Source organism: Sminthopsis crassicaudata, chromosome 2 (assembly GCF_048593235.1).
Source record: "Sminthopsis crassicaudata isolate SCR6 chromosome 2, ASM4859323v1, whole genome shotgun sequence".
Taxonomy (NCBI): domain Eukaryota; kingdom Metazoa; phylum Chordata; class Mammalia; order Dasyuromorphia; family Dasyuridae; genus Sminthopsis; species Sminthopsis crassicaudata.
The window spans coordinates 158,006,462-158,023,599 of NC_133618.1; the positions used below are offsets into that span (position 1 = coordinate 158,006,462).

Below are 17,138 nucleotides of genomic sequence, written 5' to 3' on the forward strand. Positions count from 1 at the left end.
TACATTCCAAGTAGGGAAACCACCTCTGCCTATGCACCAATGTAGAAGATGTCATATTGTGGATATGGTGAGTTTGACCAGAATGTAGAAAACAGGAAAGAGAGTAATATAAAGTCAATAACCTTAAATTAAAGTCCCTACCAGCTTTAAATCCTATGATCCTATAATCCTCACTTCATTTGAGAATCTAGGATACATCTCCTATTCCAATTTGGGTATTCTAGTAATAGTGGATACTTAAGATTTGAGGGATTTTGTCTTGCGAGGACTCCAGGAAGTAGAATTTATAAAGAAGGACTTTTCTTTTGATCTTAAAAAAAAGTGGAATGCAAAATTGTCATAACACAGTAGTAAAACTGTTTTTAATATAATATTTTTTAAAATGGAAAACTAATTTTTATTTTATTTTGTTTACACATTGTTTTTAATATTTTAATTTGTATTCTTATTGAAACAGAAAAGTAAATCACTAATGTTCTGAGTTTAGAAAATAAGGGTTTATAACATTATAAAATAAAAACTGCATTCAGGAAATACAAAATAGGATGAAACCATAACAAATATAAAAATCAAAGAAAAGGAAATGTTGTAAATTATCATGGGGGGCAGCTAGGTGGCTCAGCGGATAGAGCACCAGCCCTGAATTCAGGAGGACCCAAGTTCAAATGTGGTCTCAGATACTTAACACTTCCTAGCTGTGTGACCCTGGGCAAGTCACTTAACCCCAGCCTCAGGGGGGGAAAAAATCATTATGACATTTAAAAATGATTTAAATAATGCATCTCCAAATATCAGAATAAGTTTTGGTCTATAGATATAACCAAAAAAGGAGTTGGAAGAAGCAGAAGCAGAAAGTGAAGAAAATATGATGTATGAAATAATACAATAACATAGCATTTCATTAAAATGTTATAAATAATATATACAAAAATGTCTTTTTCATTAGATGGTATTTGCTACATATGAAAAATCTATAAAATTATGGTAGGTAAATATTTATAGTTGGATATTTTATTATTTTGAAGGATTTTTTCATTTCATCAAAATGGGTAGTCCTTTTGACATACATAATAAGCTTCTTTATCCTTAATGAGTCTTCATGTTTTCCTATAAATATTCTTCAGAAGAGCTATCTATTATGCTAGAAGCCTTTTTTTTTTGCATTCAGTTTATCTTGGTGATAACAATGTACCATTCAAGCTGTTTCATTCTTGATAGGTAGATTGTCTAGCTCCTTTTCTAGTTCATATATCCCTTTTATACTCCTTTATCCATAATTCCACACAACAAACATTAAGTATTCTCTATATGCAAGAAACTATAGAATATTAGGTATTAGTTATTCAATGTAAACATGAGAAAATTTGTTATTCTCAGAGCTTCATTTTACTCAGTGCATATAGTAGTTATAATGAATAAATACAGGCATCTGAAGGAGGGAAAGATCAATAAAGGAAGGGAATCTGTTAGCAATAAACACTAAATATATACTACCTTATTACCAGGTACATTGCTAGGTGCTAGGGATACAAATAAAAAAAAAATGCTACTCTTGAGAAGTTTACATATTAATGGGGGAAACTAGTATACATAGACAAACATGCATATATATATATATATATATATATATATATATATATATATATATATATATATATATATATACACATATACACAAGTGTGTGTATGTATACTCTGTGTATACATAGTCTTATATGTACTCTATTGTATTGTATGATTTTCAACATTTCCTTTCCTTTAGTTTTATATACTTTAGATGCAGTTTGAAAAGAGAGAGGCATCTCATCTCAGGCAGAGATGAGAAGGGAATACATTTTGGGCATTCTAGAGGACCTGAGATCAAATCTCACCTCTGATGCGCATTACCTGTTTTAAATTTAGACGGATTATATAGCCTTCATTTGTGTATAATGAGGAGGCTTGATTAGTTGAGCTCTGAAATCACTTCCAACTTTAGACTGATGATCTTATAACTGCATATTGCAAAGGAATGGAGGTGGTATGTCATGATTAAGGAATAATCAGGAAAGACTTTTAGAAGATGATACATAAATTGAGCTTTGAAAGCAACTAGAAATTACTGGAGGCAAGAATACATTTCAAGTGTAGGAGCAGAGCCGTAACAAGAGTAGGAGAGCAATTGAAGCTCTGTCTGAGGGAACAATCATTTAAAAAGTGTGCCGAAAGATAGATTGGAGCATATCATAGTGAGCTTTAAAAATCAGACTAAAAAGTCTGATTTATCCCAAGAAAACATAGTCATTGAAAACTTTTGAGCAAAGGAATAATATGACTATATTTTTTGAGAGCGTAGTCATTACATTTCATAGCTTTATTGGATACCAAATTCATCTTTCCATTGACCTTTTGATTATTTGCAATGATACAAATAGTGAATGTATTATTTATGTATCTACATAAATTCTAAACACAGAAAAACTCTTAAAATACTATAAACATTTACTTTTTGCTTTTTGAATTTCTTAATAGTTAGGGGCTACAGTAGTTTGTAGATAAGAATAAAATTTACAAGAATTAAGCCACAACTATTATCAAATTATCCTAGTCTTTTATGTGAAGGAGCCTGCAAGTTGGAATGAAAACTATGTTCCAAGGAACGTGTCAGAAACAAAGTCATTCTAGTGTTTGTTAATGAAAGGCCATGAGGCAAATATGTTAATTCCAAGTCAATAAACAGATTTCTAAGCTCAAGAGTTACTTACTTGCCAAGGGCTTTAGTTTTACTTTTGACATTTATCTACTTTACTCCTGATGGAAGTATGAACCATTAACAGATGACATATAGAGCCATCTGCAAATCCCCTGTGTGTCCATTGGATAAAGTCAAATTTCCCAAGTAATATAACTTATGATGTATCATAGTGTTCACAGACTCATGAGATATCCCCATTGTTGCCTCTCCTGCCTCATCAAATGAAGGTCTGAGCAACAGTCTTGGAAATCATCCTTTGCTCCTTCAGATCTAAGGATATATCTTATCTAAGGATACACCATTGCCTGGGGATCTTCTTGTACCTATTCCACATAACTTCCATATGCCCTCCTTCCATTATATTCATTTTACATTGGCCCAATTTCTGTTTTATGACATAATTTTACTTTGGTCTTTCATATGTTACTTTGAAAATGGCTTTAAAAAAAGAAAATGGATTATAATTTTTTTTTCATAAATTGAAATCTATCAAACTTTTCATAACATGTCCCCTTTCTAGCTTCCCAGACTTCTTTTTATTCCTTTCCATATATTCTATGGTCCAGTTACATTGACTTAGAGTTCCATGAACATGTCATCTTACCTTCCATCTCCATGTCTCTGTACAAGACTGTTCCCCAAATCTGGAATGCTTTGCCTCCTCACTACCTCTTTGTTTTCTGATTTGTTTTAAGATTTGGTTCATATTCACTTTGTCCAGGAGCTCTTTCCTTCTCCCTTTTCTTCTACCTCACCTCCTCAATTGCTAAAACTTCCCCTTTTACATTGATGAGGTCCTGGGTAACTAGGTGGGGGTGGCAGAAAAAGCCTGAAGTACTGATAAAATTATAATACTCCCTAAGACAAGCAAGGAAGGGCACTGATCAGTTCAGCCTTATAGTTCCATTGCAGAGAAATGTTGGGAAACTCCATCTTACTGTATCCAATCAGAAAATCAAGTTATGATGTCAAACCTCTGAGATTAAATTTCCCTTATAAATCTATCCATAGCCTACACAATTTGCTGAACCTCTTTTGGGTTAGTCTACCACAACATTCTGTCTTGTGGTGTCTTTTCTCTCACCCCCTCCCCCGTATCTCATGATGTTTTTCTCCTTGTTATAGCTAACTAACTCTTTTAGGATGCTAAACTTCTCTATGGTTTTAGCCTGTCAGTCAATGGCATATTTCCTCTCAATAAATTGTGAACTTCACTGGGAAACTTGTCTTTTCCATTGCTAATTGTTAAAAATCCCTTTCCTTTCTATCTGCTATCTTGATACTATTTCATGTTTATCACTCAGTGCTAAATTCACTTCTTCCTTTTGTCCATAAGATCTATTCATAAATAAAGGTTTCTTTTGGCAAAGAACCATTGTGAATTCACATGTGCCTTGAGCCTTGCATCTTTGAATTAGGGATTTCTATCCAAACCCCATCATTCGGTGCTGAACCTCAACCTCATAAACATTACCTTCATATATTCTGTATGTGTATGTTTTTTCTTTTTTATAATTATTTTTATTATAGCTTTTTATTTACAAAACATATTTACAAAATATACCTGCATGGGTAATCTTTCAACATTGACACTTGCAAAACCTTCTATTCTAACTTTTCCCCTCCTTCCCCCCTCTCCTAGATGGCAGATAGTCCAATACAAGTATGTTAAATCCAATATATGTATACATATTTACACAATTTGTATATGTATGTTTCTTGTTTGTGCCTAAAGCTTTTCATATCTCCCATATTGGAATGCCCACTCCTTCAGAGTAGTCTCTTTCATTTTATCCCCAGTGCTAAATGCAGTATCTCTTAAGCACATAGGAAGTGATTGATAAATGCTTGTTGACTGACTCATGAAATTAAATCTAGGAGAGTTGTATAGAAAATAAAAGCCAAGTCTCAGAGCAGGAAGACTTTAGATGTGAGACCTCAGACAAATTAACTTCTCAGGGCCCCTAAGCAATACTCAAATTAGAAATTACAGAGGGATGTTTCTCTGAATTGGTAAGAAGGGATTCTTCAGCTGGAGTTCCTTGTACAGTTAAGATCATAATTCCAAAAAAAAAAAATCTTAAGTGATAGTCCTGGATTTTCTGTGGTTGTTGTGAGCACTACCAGTAAAAGAATTGATTTTTTTTAAGTGGCAAAGTACTCAGTAAGTCTAAGCATTTAGTTTCTTTTATAATCGTGTACTATTAAAGCCAAGTATATTGACAATTAAAATATTGTTCAGATCTTCATTAATAATATACTTTGAATATTGCAAAAAAGCAAAATGAATCCCTTATTCAGTTCTCTAGAGAAGGCAAAAACTGCACAGTGAAAATTCTCTTAACCTTTTCATAGATTTTAGCTGAACAGCTAAATATATGATGTCATTATCTCTTTTCACTGGGCCCTGAAAACATCCATTCACTACAGACTTCTTAATATCATTCCTATAACTGAAAAAAATACCCTTTAGATCAGACTTCCAGAAACAATACCCCCTTTCTTGGCTAGACTCAGATCACATTTCACAGCCATCCATTCTGGATGGCTTCTACCTTATTCTAATTCCTTCTCCACAACTGGAACAGCACTTTTTGAACCAGAACTCCAGAAAAATGCCTCCTTCCTGGTTGGCCCCAACTCATGCTTCACATCCATCTGACCTGTCACATATGAATCTCTCCTTTGAAAGGAACTCATGCTTACATGCAAGTTAGGCTCGTTTTTCCTTAAAAGGTGTTGAAACCATCATTGATGTTTGGTTGACTCAGGGGAGTACTCAGGCTGACTGTGGACATTACCTTTTAACTACTGAAATACAAAATAGGTCCAAGTGCACAAAGTCCAAGACATTTAGCTGGTCTTACCAATAAAATTCCTAAAAAAGAGAGTTTCACCCGGATATATCAATTCAAGGAGTCCTTAATGTACATTCTTTTTGAATATTATCTTTCTGCTGAAGCTAAGTCTCCTTTTGTTAACTGTTGAATGATTCATTTTGTTCCTATATCAAACCTAAAGTAGCTGGGGGTTGGCCTGAATCAAGCCTAGCCCAGAACAATCTTTATAGTCATGCAGGATTGGAGCATAATTAGCTCTCCAAGTGGTGGGTGGGATGTGCAAAGGAAAGATAATTGGACTGACCTTCAAGTCAGTGATTTTGGCGTGCCTCTAGAGATTTTGGTTATTAAAAGTGAGGTTCCCTATCAAAAACTTGAGAGATTAGAGAGCAAACTGCCTTTGGCCATCAGCAAGGAAAGCTCTAAGTGAATATCCTTTGTCCTTAAAAAATTATAACTTGAAAATAATTTCAGTAAAGTGCCTATCATTTTTGTTATCTCTATACTTTACAGCCAGTTAATTTAACCTTCCTCCAAATACTTTGAGGGGAATCCCCTTAGTTTATCTTTAAGACAGTTTTATAGGAATGAATTTAAGGAGATTATAAGAGATTTCACCCAGCCCAAAAAAAGTACAAATTCAAAAGGGTTGTGCTTTTCCCTTTGATGGTACTAGACTTTTTGTCTTACTAATGGTCATTAACACTGAAAGATGGCCTCTCCCAGCTTTAAGGATGTCATATTTGTGTGTGAATGGCATAGTGAAAGAACTATTTGGTTCTGAATGGCTTTTAGAAATGACTGTGCAAATAAACAAGAAATCCTCGGTCCTATATAGTTGTAAGTGGACATAGCTAGCCACTGAGGGGTACCATGAAATACCTCGAGTGAAAAAATACAAACCAAGACAGATCCCTGGAATTTTAGTACTTTTTAACAACAGTGATAATGAAATGATTTTGAGTTTTCTTTGTTCTTTAATTAGGCAATTAGAATTGCACCATATGGATTCTGTTGTGATGATGCTTTGGTGCAAAATATTGATAACTTAAAAAGACAATGTTCATTTCTCCCCAAAAGCCTGAAGACATTTCTGGACAGGAAATATGAACAAATACAATAATGGTACCCCTAATTTACTATCAGGAGTGTTGCACCAATTTAAAGTTTCTGTCTTTCTCTTGAATTTCCAGTGAGAGACCTCTTTCCAAATTCATGCCCCAGTCATACTCCCTTATCCTGGTAGAAATGGCTACTAGAGTCCAGTCCTAGCTGTATTGTTTTTTGCTTTGCCTTGAGTCTTTCCTTGATCATAAATGTACAGTCCTAGTCCTAATGGCAACATTCTTGAGTTTCACAGGTCAGAACCACCTGGATATGTCAGTGGGAGCTAACAAGTTATAGGACCATTTTGCTGCATTGGAAAGGATGACTACTGAAAACAAAAACTCAATCCCTGGCATGATCAGCTGGGCATCTCATCGGGAGATACTTGATCCATCCCATGTGGCAGTTACTGTAGTGCTAGAGAAACTAAGGCAGGATAGAGATTAGAGAATGATTTAATATTTTATTTGAAGGGGAGAGATTTACTGGGACCAAATGGATCCATGGTTTGGTCCCAGGGCTGAATGATACTATCATCTCCAAGAATCCAGCAGTGATGTCGGATACAATTCTTTTATGGGGTAACAAGAACAGTGACATAATGGGGTGGTATGTAGGATGAAGATGGCATAATGGAGGCAGGCACCTAGGATGACATAAATGGAAGGAGGTCCTGATATTCTAATGATATCTAAGATAGAAGACCTTTATCCTATCAAACATTAAGAGGGAATGGTTACAACTCAGGCAGAGTAACTGAGTAGGACAATTAGGGAAATTGGGTCAGAGCATTAAAAGGGAGCTGTGGCACAACATTACAAACTTCATCAATGGGGACAGACCAACCAAAGACAATGGCACTTTCATCTGTAGCACCTAGTCTGTGCATAGGAATACAGAGTTAGGTACCATCACGAACAACAGTTCTGCTGGGTAAAGGAGATTAGTGTTGGTTAAGAATTAGAGCAACCCTCTGTATAGGAGCAAGATACAGCAGTGGCTGCAGGTGCAGCCTAAGCTTCTTGGCTGGGCACAGTCAGCACTTACAAGGGCCAGCAGTGTTTTGGCTGATGTAGCAAATGATAGTAGACACCAAATGATGTGCCTTAGGAGAAGCACTGAATGTTGAGGTTTGGTCATGTGAACAATGAACAATGGCCATCCTCTTTGGCAAAAGCTAGGTTCATTTAGGAAAAGAGGTTACAGACAAAATGAAGAGATACATTAAATACCAGAAACGGTAAATATGAAGTAGAGTGGGAGAGCATGTAACAAGGAAAGGAGTTTTAATAATTAATAATGGAAAAGACAAGTTCCATAGTGGAACTTACAATTGGCCAGGAAAAAGAAAATATCTCAAAAGGTTGGCAGGCTAAATCCTAAAAGGGATTTAGCATCCTAAAAGAGTTTGTTGGAAGGCAAAAGACATCATAAGGCTTAGTGAGAGTTGAGGACAGAGAATAGTGGGGGGATGAGAAGAGAGACACCATATGGCATTGGGGAAGGGTAAGGGGAAAAATGCCACTGGCAGAGTGCCATGGCGTTCTGACTAAAGGAATGCAACAAAGATGGGGTGACCCATAAGCAGATTTATAAAAAAAAATTACCATCAGGAACATGACTGAGATTTCTGACAGGATATTGCTGAGCTGCCCAGAACTTTCACATAGGTTTGACATAAATTGTATTTTTGAATGTATGACCTCCATAGAAGGTGGGGCCACAGAACTAAACTGATCTTTACCAGAACCTCTTCTTTGCCTGCCCCAGGGAATAATCCCATCAATGCTCTGGTTTCTTTCTGCCAGCCACACACAACTACTAAGAACCTCATCAGTAGTACTAGTCTGGGGACAAGAGCAGAGATACCTCAGAGATATTTATAGCAGCAGATAGTGAAGAAGATAACAGGAACTATGTCATGGGTATAGGCAAATGTGATGAGAAAAAGTAGGTCCACTATTGCCTATATTGCTGACTATGCAACCATCAGTGATCATTGTATAATTTCAGCCCATGATGGCTTAGAAAACCAAGGGGTGATATTGTCGGAAGGTGGTTTGATTCCTGGCCACCAAGAAAAGATGAAGGTTTCTTCCTATCTTTCATGAGAAAAGTGGGACAAAGATTCTCAGAGGATTCTCATGAGGGAAAGATTTTGTTTTTCCTCACATGGAGCTCAAAAGAACTGTCTTATGGGCCAAGAAACACCAGGAGGATGATGGTACAGTGACTATGCAGGTAGTGTCATTTGGTCTGTTATCAAAATGGTCCTAGTGCTGCTCCTACTTAGGGTCACCTTTTTATCTTAAGAGACCAATTGTGAATCCAAAGATTTGGCATCCCCTATCATATGGTTGTTTAGATGGAAAAACTATTTCTTTTCCCCCAGGACTCTCCCAGATTCAGTCACTCTGGGGAGTTGTTAAATTGTTTTATTTTGTAAAATTTCTGTTTTTCTTTCCCTCTACTATCAGGTTGACTACATTAAGCTTCTTGAATGTAGAAGATAAGAATTGACTAATAAAACCTTTAAAGTCCGTGAAGTAGTGGAAGAATCCCTAGAAGACCTTACCACCAAAAGGAAGATAGAATCAATATCCTATCTTTTGACCTCATGCAAATTAAGCTAATTCTTCCTTACAAGAACTTTCTTAAGATTTATGACTTGGTTGCCTCAAGGATATGAGCAGACAATTTTCAGATAAAGAAATTAAAACCATTTCTAATCATAGGAAAGGAAATGCAAATTAAGACAACACTGAGATACCACTACACACCTGTCAGATTGGCTAAGATGATAGGAAAAGATAATGACAAATGTTTGAGGGGATGTGGGAAAACTGGGACACTGATGCATTGTTGATAGAATTGTGAATGGATCCAGGTCTGGAGAGCAATTTGGAACTATGCTCAAAACTGTGCATACTCTTTGATCCAGCAGTGTTTCTACTGGGCTTATATCCCAAAGAGATACTAAAGAAAGAAAGGGACCCACATGTACAAAAATGTTTGTGGCAAGAAACTGGAAACTGAATGGACACCCATCAGTTGGAGAATGGCTGAATAAGTTATGGTATATTATTATTCCATAAGAAACAATCAGGAGGATGATTTTAGAGAGGCCCAGTAAGGTTTACATGAACTGATGCTAAATGCAATGAGCAGAACCAGGAGATCATTGTACATGGCAACATCAATATTTAGGATGATCAATATTGATGAATGTGACTCTTTCCAACGAGACAACTGATGCCAGTTCCAATGATCTTGTAACGAAGAGAGCTATCTACACCCAGAGAGAGGACTGTGGGAACTGAATGTGGATCACAATATAACATTCTCGCTCTTTTTGTTGTTGTTTGCTTGCATTTTGTTTTCTTACTTGTTTACTTTTCTTTTTTAATCTGATTTTTTTTTTCTTGTGCAGCAAGAAATTTGTATAAATATGTTTACACATATTAGATTTAACATATTTTAACATATATTGGACTACTTGTCATGTAGGGGAGGAGGGGAAGAAGGAAAGGAAACTCTAAAACTCAAGGATATGCAAGGGTCAATGTTGAAAAATTATCCATGCATATGTTTTGAAAATAAAAAAAAAAAAAAAAGACTTGGTTGCCTCCAGAGCTCAAGCTGTTAATATGACTTCCTACTCACCTGGGTATAATAATGTCTCAAGGAACTCCAATTGTGTTCTGAAACTTGGCGGGTGAAAACAAAGGAAAACTTAGAAAAGAGAATATCATTCAGCTGAACTAAAGGGTTCTCAATATCTATTCTTGTTGAAAATCTTCCTGCTATTACTAAATAAATCTCCTTCTGTTAACTCTTCAATAATTTATTTATGTTTCATTTTGTTCTAATATTTAATCTAAATTAGCAGGGAACTGAGCTGAGTCAGTGCACAACACATTTATCATCCTACCTCTATTTAACAGTGGACTCAGATAATTATATAATTATGTAGATAACACAATCATAAAGTGCCACCTATCTGAAAGTAATAAAGTCTTTTTTTTAATAAGTCAAGGAATTATATGGAAATATATCAAATTATCTTCCATTGAAAATTATTTTTCTGAATACCAAGTTTTTAGTAATTTCAGCCTTTTACATAGGAGTCAATATACTTTATTGAGTAGGATAATATCTAAAGTAAATGCTGAAAGATGACAAGCCACATAAATGGCACCTGATTTCCAGGCTTTCCAGTTTTCTCAGGTTAGACCTTATCTAATATTGGACTAGACCAAGGCTTCTCACCTCTTTTATATCAGAAGCCTTTTTGAAAATCTATGAAGCCTAAAGACCCTTTTTTAGAATTATATTTTTAAATGATTGAAAGATATGCTAAATTTCATTTACAGATTAGTAAAAATAAAGATATAATTTTTGGACATCCTGAAGTCTATCCATGTCCATGAACCCCATATTAAAAACCCCTGGCTAACCAATAGACCAATTCAGGTCTAGTGATATCCTATATGGTCCTAATTGTTTTGAGATTGTAATTAAGATGAGAATCAGACTAGGTGGGAAATTTCTGAAAATATAAATAAATCCTTCCTGCTTATTAATTTGTTACAAACTTGGGGCATGCTATTTCTTTTTTAAAAATTGTATTAACCGATAAGATTACATTAGGAAGCTAGAAGGTACCCAATAGTTGCAAAGAAGCAATTCTTGCCTAATCCTTATAGAATTTTAAGCTATGGAAGAAATGTCAGAGTTCATTCTATCATAGAATCTTAGATGAAAGGCCCACAGATCACTAGTTTAATCTGTATCTGTCTCCTCACACCAAGGATGAACAAACTGAACGTCTATTAGAATTAGAATATCTTCCACAAAGTCCTATTCTGATTTATCATTATGGCGTAGAGATGATCGTGGGTTTTCCAAGGCTATGCTAATGTAGTACAGACACTGACAGATTCTACCATGCTGGGAAGGCTCTGAGTATGGTCTGGGCAATAGGGTACATGTATTTTGTAAAGTCTGATCTTGCCAAGTAAAGAGCAAAGCTTATCCCCCTTTCTGATCACTGGCTCATGAATCATTCAGTCATAATACCCCAAAAACATTAACTATCAATTACTGCTGCACCTGTAACTACAGAAAACCAGGGAGGAGTCCATTATTATTTCTAAGTGTCATTTTATGTTTAACTTGAAATAATTATCCTGTACATTTATTTTTAATTTATGTATATATATATATATATATATATATATATATATATATATATATATATATATGTATATATAAAATAGTCTAGAAAGGGATGAAATAGCCACAGGTAACTCTAATATACAATGATGCATTAGAAGGCAAAAGTGGCATTACAAGAAAGTATGGCAGATGAGGTCTGATGAGGAGAATCATAGTGTGTTCTTCCCAGGAAACTTGTTCCTTTGCTGGTGGTGAATTCTGGAGATAGCAATAAAATTGTGCTGGCTAAATTGGTAAATGAGGAGTCCGGACTGGTAAACTCTCTCTCCTTCTGGGACTGATGTGTATTTTCAGGCTGATTTACTGCAGTTCATGGAAAATAGCATAAAAGAGAACATGTCTCTTAAATTAATTTTGAAATATGTAATAAACCTGGAACTAAAAGTTTAGATTAAATCCTACAATAACAAAAAAAAAAAAAAAAAAAAATAGGGGGCCATTTATTTCCCATGACTCTTTACCCAATCAGATAGATTTAGCTAATTATATTTTTAGTTCCAAAAGCAAATCTCAGCTCTGAACTGACAGTCTTCCTTAAAATGTAGTCTCATAAGAAGGATTCAATATAACTTAGTCTATCTTGGATTGCTCTTACAATTTCATTTCCTAGAGTTGATAGCCTTGTAATTCTGGTTATGCTTCTTCTGTGATGTTTGCCACATGTTTATTTCGGGTGGGGAGCAGAAGGAGTGGAGGAAAAGACTGTTCATATTACCTTAGTATCTGGAAAGGGTTGGAACTGTTCTCTTTTTGCTTTCCTCTGAAAAGAAAAAAAAAATCTTATTTGTCAGATATACAAATAGAGCTTGAAAGAAATTATACTATAAAAAAAAGAAATCAGGTTGTGAGAAATTGAGAATATTTTCCCATTCATTATTTTGTCCTTTTTAGTATGTGATTCAGATTCTAGACCCTCAAGTTCAAAATCCTTCCTAAAACTGCTCCAGATTCTTTTACCTTCTGGCAAGGTCCAAACCTTGTGAATTCCATTCTAGTGCTTTTTCTATAACAATGTAAATCTAAACCGCTAAAGAAAATTTACAGGCCTGGTTCTCTATTTTTCCCAGCACAACTTCTTGTATACCCTGTCTCACCCCAGTGCTAAACTTAAATTCTAATATTAGTATCTCTTTCTGAGACTTGGCACTGGAGCAGAATTCCTCAATGCTATGAATATTTTTTTTTTTTTGGTACTGTTATAGGAGAAGCTGAGTCGGATGTAACTTTCCTTTCTAAAAAAAAAAAAAAATTGTTGACATTTTACATTACCTTTACTTCCAAATACATTTCTTCTGGCCCCACCTACAAGTAATCCAGATCTTGTAACAGGAAATAGAAAAGAGAAGGGAAAATAGAAAGTAATCCAGGAAAACTAATCTCACATCAACTGAGTCTGAGAATATAAACAATGTTCCATACCCCTAGCCCTCACCTCTCTAATTCAAGAAGGGAAATATTTTTTCTCTCTCTTTTTTTTTTTTTGAAAGTGTCTTCAGAATTTGTATAAGTCCAAGATTAATTTTTACATCTTCACTAAATATAGTGCTGATGTAGCAATAGAAGAACCCAGGAACCCTGCTGCCATACCAGCACATCCCAACTAACCTCATTAACTGGTTCAGGAAACAGGTCGATCCATTGCAAAAAGGAATGATGTTATAAATGGAAAACTCTGCTGAATGGTAAGCACAGCAAGGTTTCATAACTTTACAGAGGGGGGTTGATTACAATCTATTAATTAGAATATTGTGAAATGATGTTAATCAGAACAACATTATTGAATCATGTGATTTCCTGTAGAGGTGAAATAAATGAATGGAAAAAGTGTATAAGTGCTTGCTATGTGCAAAGCAATACAAATAGAAAAGTCAAACAGTCCTCTCAAGGAGCTCCCATTTTAATGGGAGAGACAACACATCAGGGTTTGAAGAGTGATTAGTGGTCGAGATGGAAATTTGACTGGTGTGGCTTTGTGTGACTTCCTATTTATCTCATGCCTTATTGTGTCATCCAGGCAGGCTTACCTATCCTGTATGTGGATCTCAAAGATCATCCAATCAATTATTTTACTTTATAAAGACATTGTACTAAATTTGGAATCTGGAGACCTAGCTTCAAATCCCATCTCAGACTCTTCTGTAGATGTGTGATCAGACATTATAAATAAAGCTTTATCTCTTCTAGCTTCCATTTCTACATCTCTAAAATAAGAGTAATGATAAATTAAAAAAAAAACAAAAAACTTGTGGTTCCCAATGTCTATATTATAAAATCATAATTAAGATCTAGAGCTAAAAAGTACCTGAGATGATCTGGTACAACCCCTCACAGAACAAATGCAGAAAAGCCCAAATTGGCAAAGTGATTTGTTCACAGTCATATTTTTTCAATTTCTCTTAATTTTCATGCTTTCTCTCTATTAATTTTTCAGTCATGTTTGACTGTTTGTAACCCCATTTTTGTTTTTTTCTTGACAAAGACACTGGAGTGGTTTGCCATTTCCTTCTCCAGCTCATTTTACAGATAAGGAGAGCAAAACAAATAAGATTAAATGACTTGTCAAGGGTATCAGAGGTCAGATTAGAACTCAGGAAGAAGAGCTTTCCTGATTCCAAGCCCAGTGTTCTATTCACTATGCCACTTCACTGCCCATTTTCTAGTAATTATTTTCTATTTATGCTGCACAAAGTTGTTTGTTTGCATGTTCTCTTACCCATTAAATTATAAGGTCTTTGAGGGCAGGAACTGTCTTTCACAAGTTTTTGAATCCTCAGAACTTAGCACAGTACATGGCACATAATAAATGTTTATTTATCAATTAGTGATTGATCTACATGACTATTAATTGTCAAGATTGTTGGGGTTGGGGGAGGGGTTGGATTGGGGGAAAAACTATGTAGCCTAAAAGCTCTATTGTTATCCCATGTTGGGATATAACTGTCAATATAAGTTTTCCACCTGCTAGAGGACCAGTAGCAATGCCTTGATCACTCCTTGAGAGCAGGGACTGTTCTTGCTAAATCCTAAAAAAGCTTTACATTTCCCAAGGCCTATAGCACTTGGCACACGCAAGAGTTTAGCAAATGTTGGTAATATTGTTTTGTACTTTTGCCAGTCTACAGTAGGGAGTGAAGATAATCCAAACTAAACACTCAGACTTTGATTTGAAAGAGAGGCAAATATTTGTATTAGGTCTCTCTATGGCCAAACCGGTTCATCCATGTCTAATTATAATTCATATATTCAGGAGTATGCGGATTTTTTTTGTAGTAGAACCTGTTTTCTGTAGCCCAAAAGTTGACAAAGAACATTGATAATTTGTATTTGTTCTTTCATCTTCCTCATTCCCTACTTATCCATCTTTTAAAAAAATGTTTCCATAATTTAATATTAATATACATTTCTTTCCTTAAAATGTAGTTTTACTAGAAGTAGTTTTCAAAAGAATTTTTAAAATGTTTAAGATTATGAGATTAAGAGTTAGAAGGGACCTTGTAGGTCTTTTAGTCCAAGTTCCTCATTTTGTAGACAGAAAAAGGATAGAGTGCCAGGCTTACACCAAAAAGATTCCTCTTACTGAGTTCAAATATGGGCTCAAAAACCAGATTTACTAGTTGTGTGACCCTAGACAAGTTACTAAGCTATGCTTGCCTCAGTTTCTTCATCTATAAAATGAGATGGAGAAGGAAATAGCAAAACCATCCCAGTATCTTTGCCAGAAAAAACGTAAATGGGGTCACAAAGAATTGACATGACTGAAATGACTGATTAAAGAAGGCCTAAAAAAGTCAAGAGGTGTTTCAAGATCATATTGAAATATAAATACAAGGGCCAATTAGATGGTGCAATGGATAGAGCTGTAGCCTTGGAATCAGGAGGACCTGAATTCAAATCCAGCCTCAGAAAGTTGACAATTACTTAGCTGTATGTCCCTGGGCAAGGCACTTAACCCCAACGGCCTTGCAAAAAAAAAAAAAAAAAGAAGAAGAAGAAGAAAAAAGAAAGAAGCACAGACCCAAAATTTAAGCTGTTTCTCTTACTCACCATTTAGTGCTTTTCTTTTAGATCACACTTTCCCCATGACAGACTTCTCGTGAAAAAGATCAACTTCTATGTTTGTTGAGTATCTGTAGTAAATCAGTCTTGTGAGAACAGGAACCAAACAACCAAAATACCTATTTGATTTTTCTGAACTTTCACTCAGATTACAAGAAATAGAGAAAAAGTTGTTGACAGTGAATTTGCTTGTTAGAACTATCTCTTTAAATGTTTAGATTTCTAAGACTACCCTTTTCTCTCAGGCATATAATTGTCATAGATGAAACTTTACTGTGTGAGTACAAATGATGCTTTCCAACATGGGATTGTTTTATATGTATGTACATATAAATATAAACATGTCAAGATATTAGGAGTCACTCTGTTTTCCAGAATTAAGACCCAAGAAGAAAGCTGTATTCTAAACTTATCAGAACAACAATCTTTCACATTCGCCCTCTAGATGATCTTAGCTACAGCAAAATCCCAGAATTATTTCATAGAGTTATTGTATTGCTTTGACTAGTACCAGATGTTCTCTAGGCTCAGATAAGCACTGAACAAGTATTTCTGTTCAGACATGAAGCCTTGCTATGAATCAAATTTGTCTCACTGTTGCTGTTACTCTTCATTGGTAGGGCTGCAATTCACTGAATATCCATTGGTATTAGAATTGAAACCTCGTCATACTGTCTCTGGTTCCTCCACAAGGGAAAGGGCCCTGGCAAATGTGCTTAGATCTTTTCCTTGCTTGTAAGTTGTTTTCTTCACTTTAAAATTAAACTTTGATTTCTGATTCTCCTGTGTCTAGCCTGCTCAGTTCAGCTCTAGTCATCCACAGGTTAGAAGGTAGTTCTAAATAATGCTTCAAGTTGCAGTTTGACATAGACTTTCTGATGCTGTCTTTTCATTAGTGAGGATGGTTTGACAATATTGGTAGTTATTATAGTTTGTTACCCTATCAAGTGGCTCTATTTTGCTCTCCTTTGACTGTTGTTTGTACCTTAAAGCTGAATTCAGTAACTATGCACCTGTAATCAAGCTTTTGGGCTTACAGAATCATTTGTTATATAAAGGAAAACTTTTAAATGTTCAAAATGCTATTGCAAGTTATGTTACATCTAATTTCGACTGTTTTTTGTCACAAATGGTGTTATAATGAATGCTTACTTAGTCAGTAC

At 35.2% G+C, this 17,138-nt stretch overlaps 1 long non-coding RNA gene across 3 annotated transcripts in view; it reads right to left on the reverse strand.

Moving 5' to 3' along the window:
- LOC141553301 (uncharacterized) overlaps positions 1 to 16,198 on the reverse strand; it is a 274,117-nt gene extending 257,919 nt beyond the window's left edge. For 2 of the 3 annotated variants that reach the window (XR_012485382.1, XR_012485381.1), the window contains exons 1-2: positions 15,964 to 16,198; positions 12,635 to 12,679 (exon numbers count right to left, since the gene is read on the reverse strand). This is a non-coding gene — a long non-coding RNA (uncharacterized LOC141553301). Of the gene's footprint in view, positions 1 to 12,634; positions 12,680 to 13,524; positions 13,573 to 15,963 lie in introns of those variants that run through there. The other variant, XR_012485383.1, reaches the window with a different exon arrangement.
- Between the last annotated feature and the right edge of the window lie 940 nt (positions 16,199 to 17,138).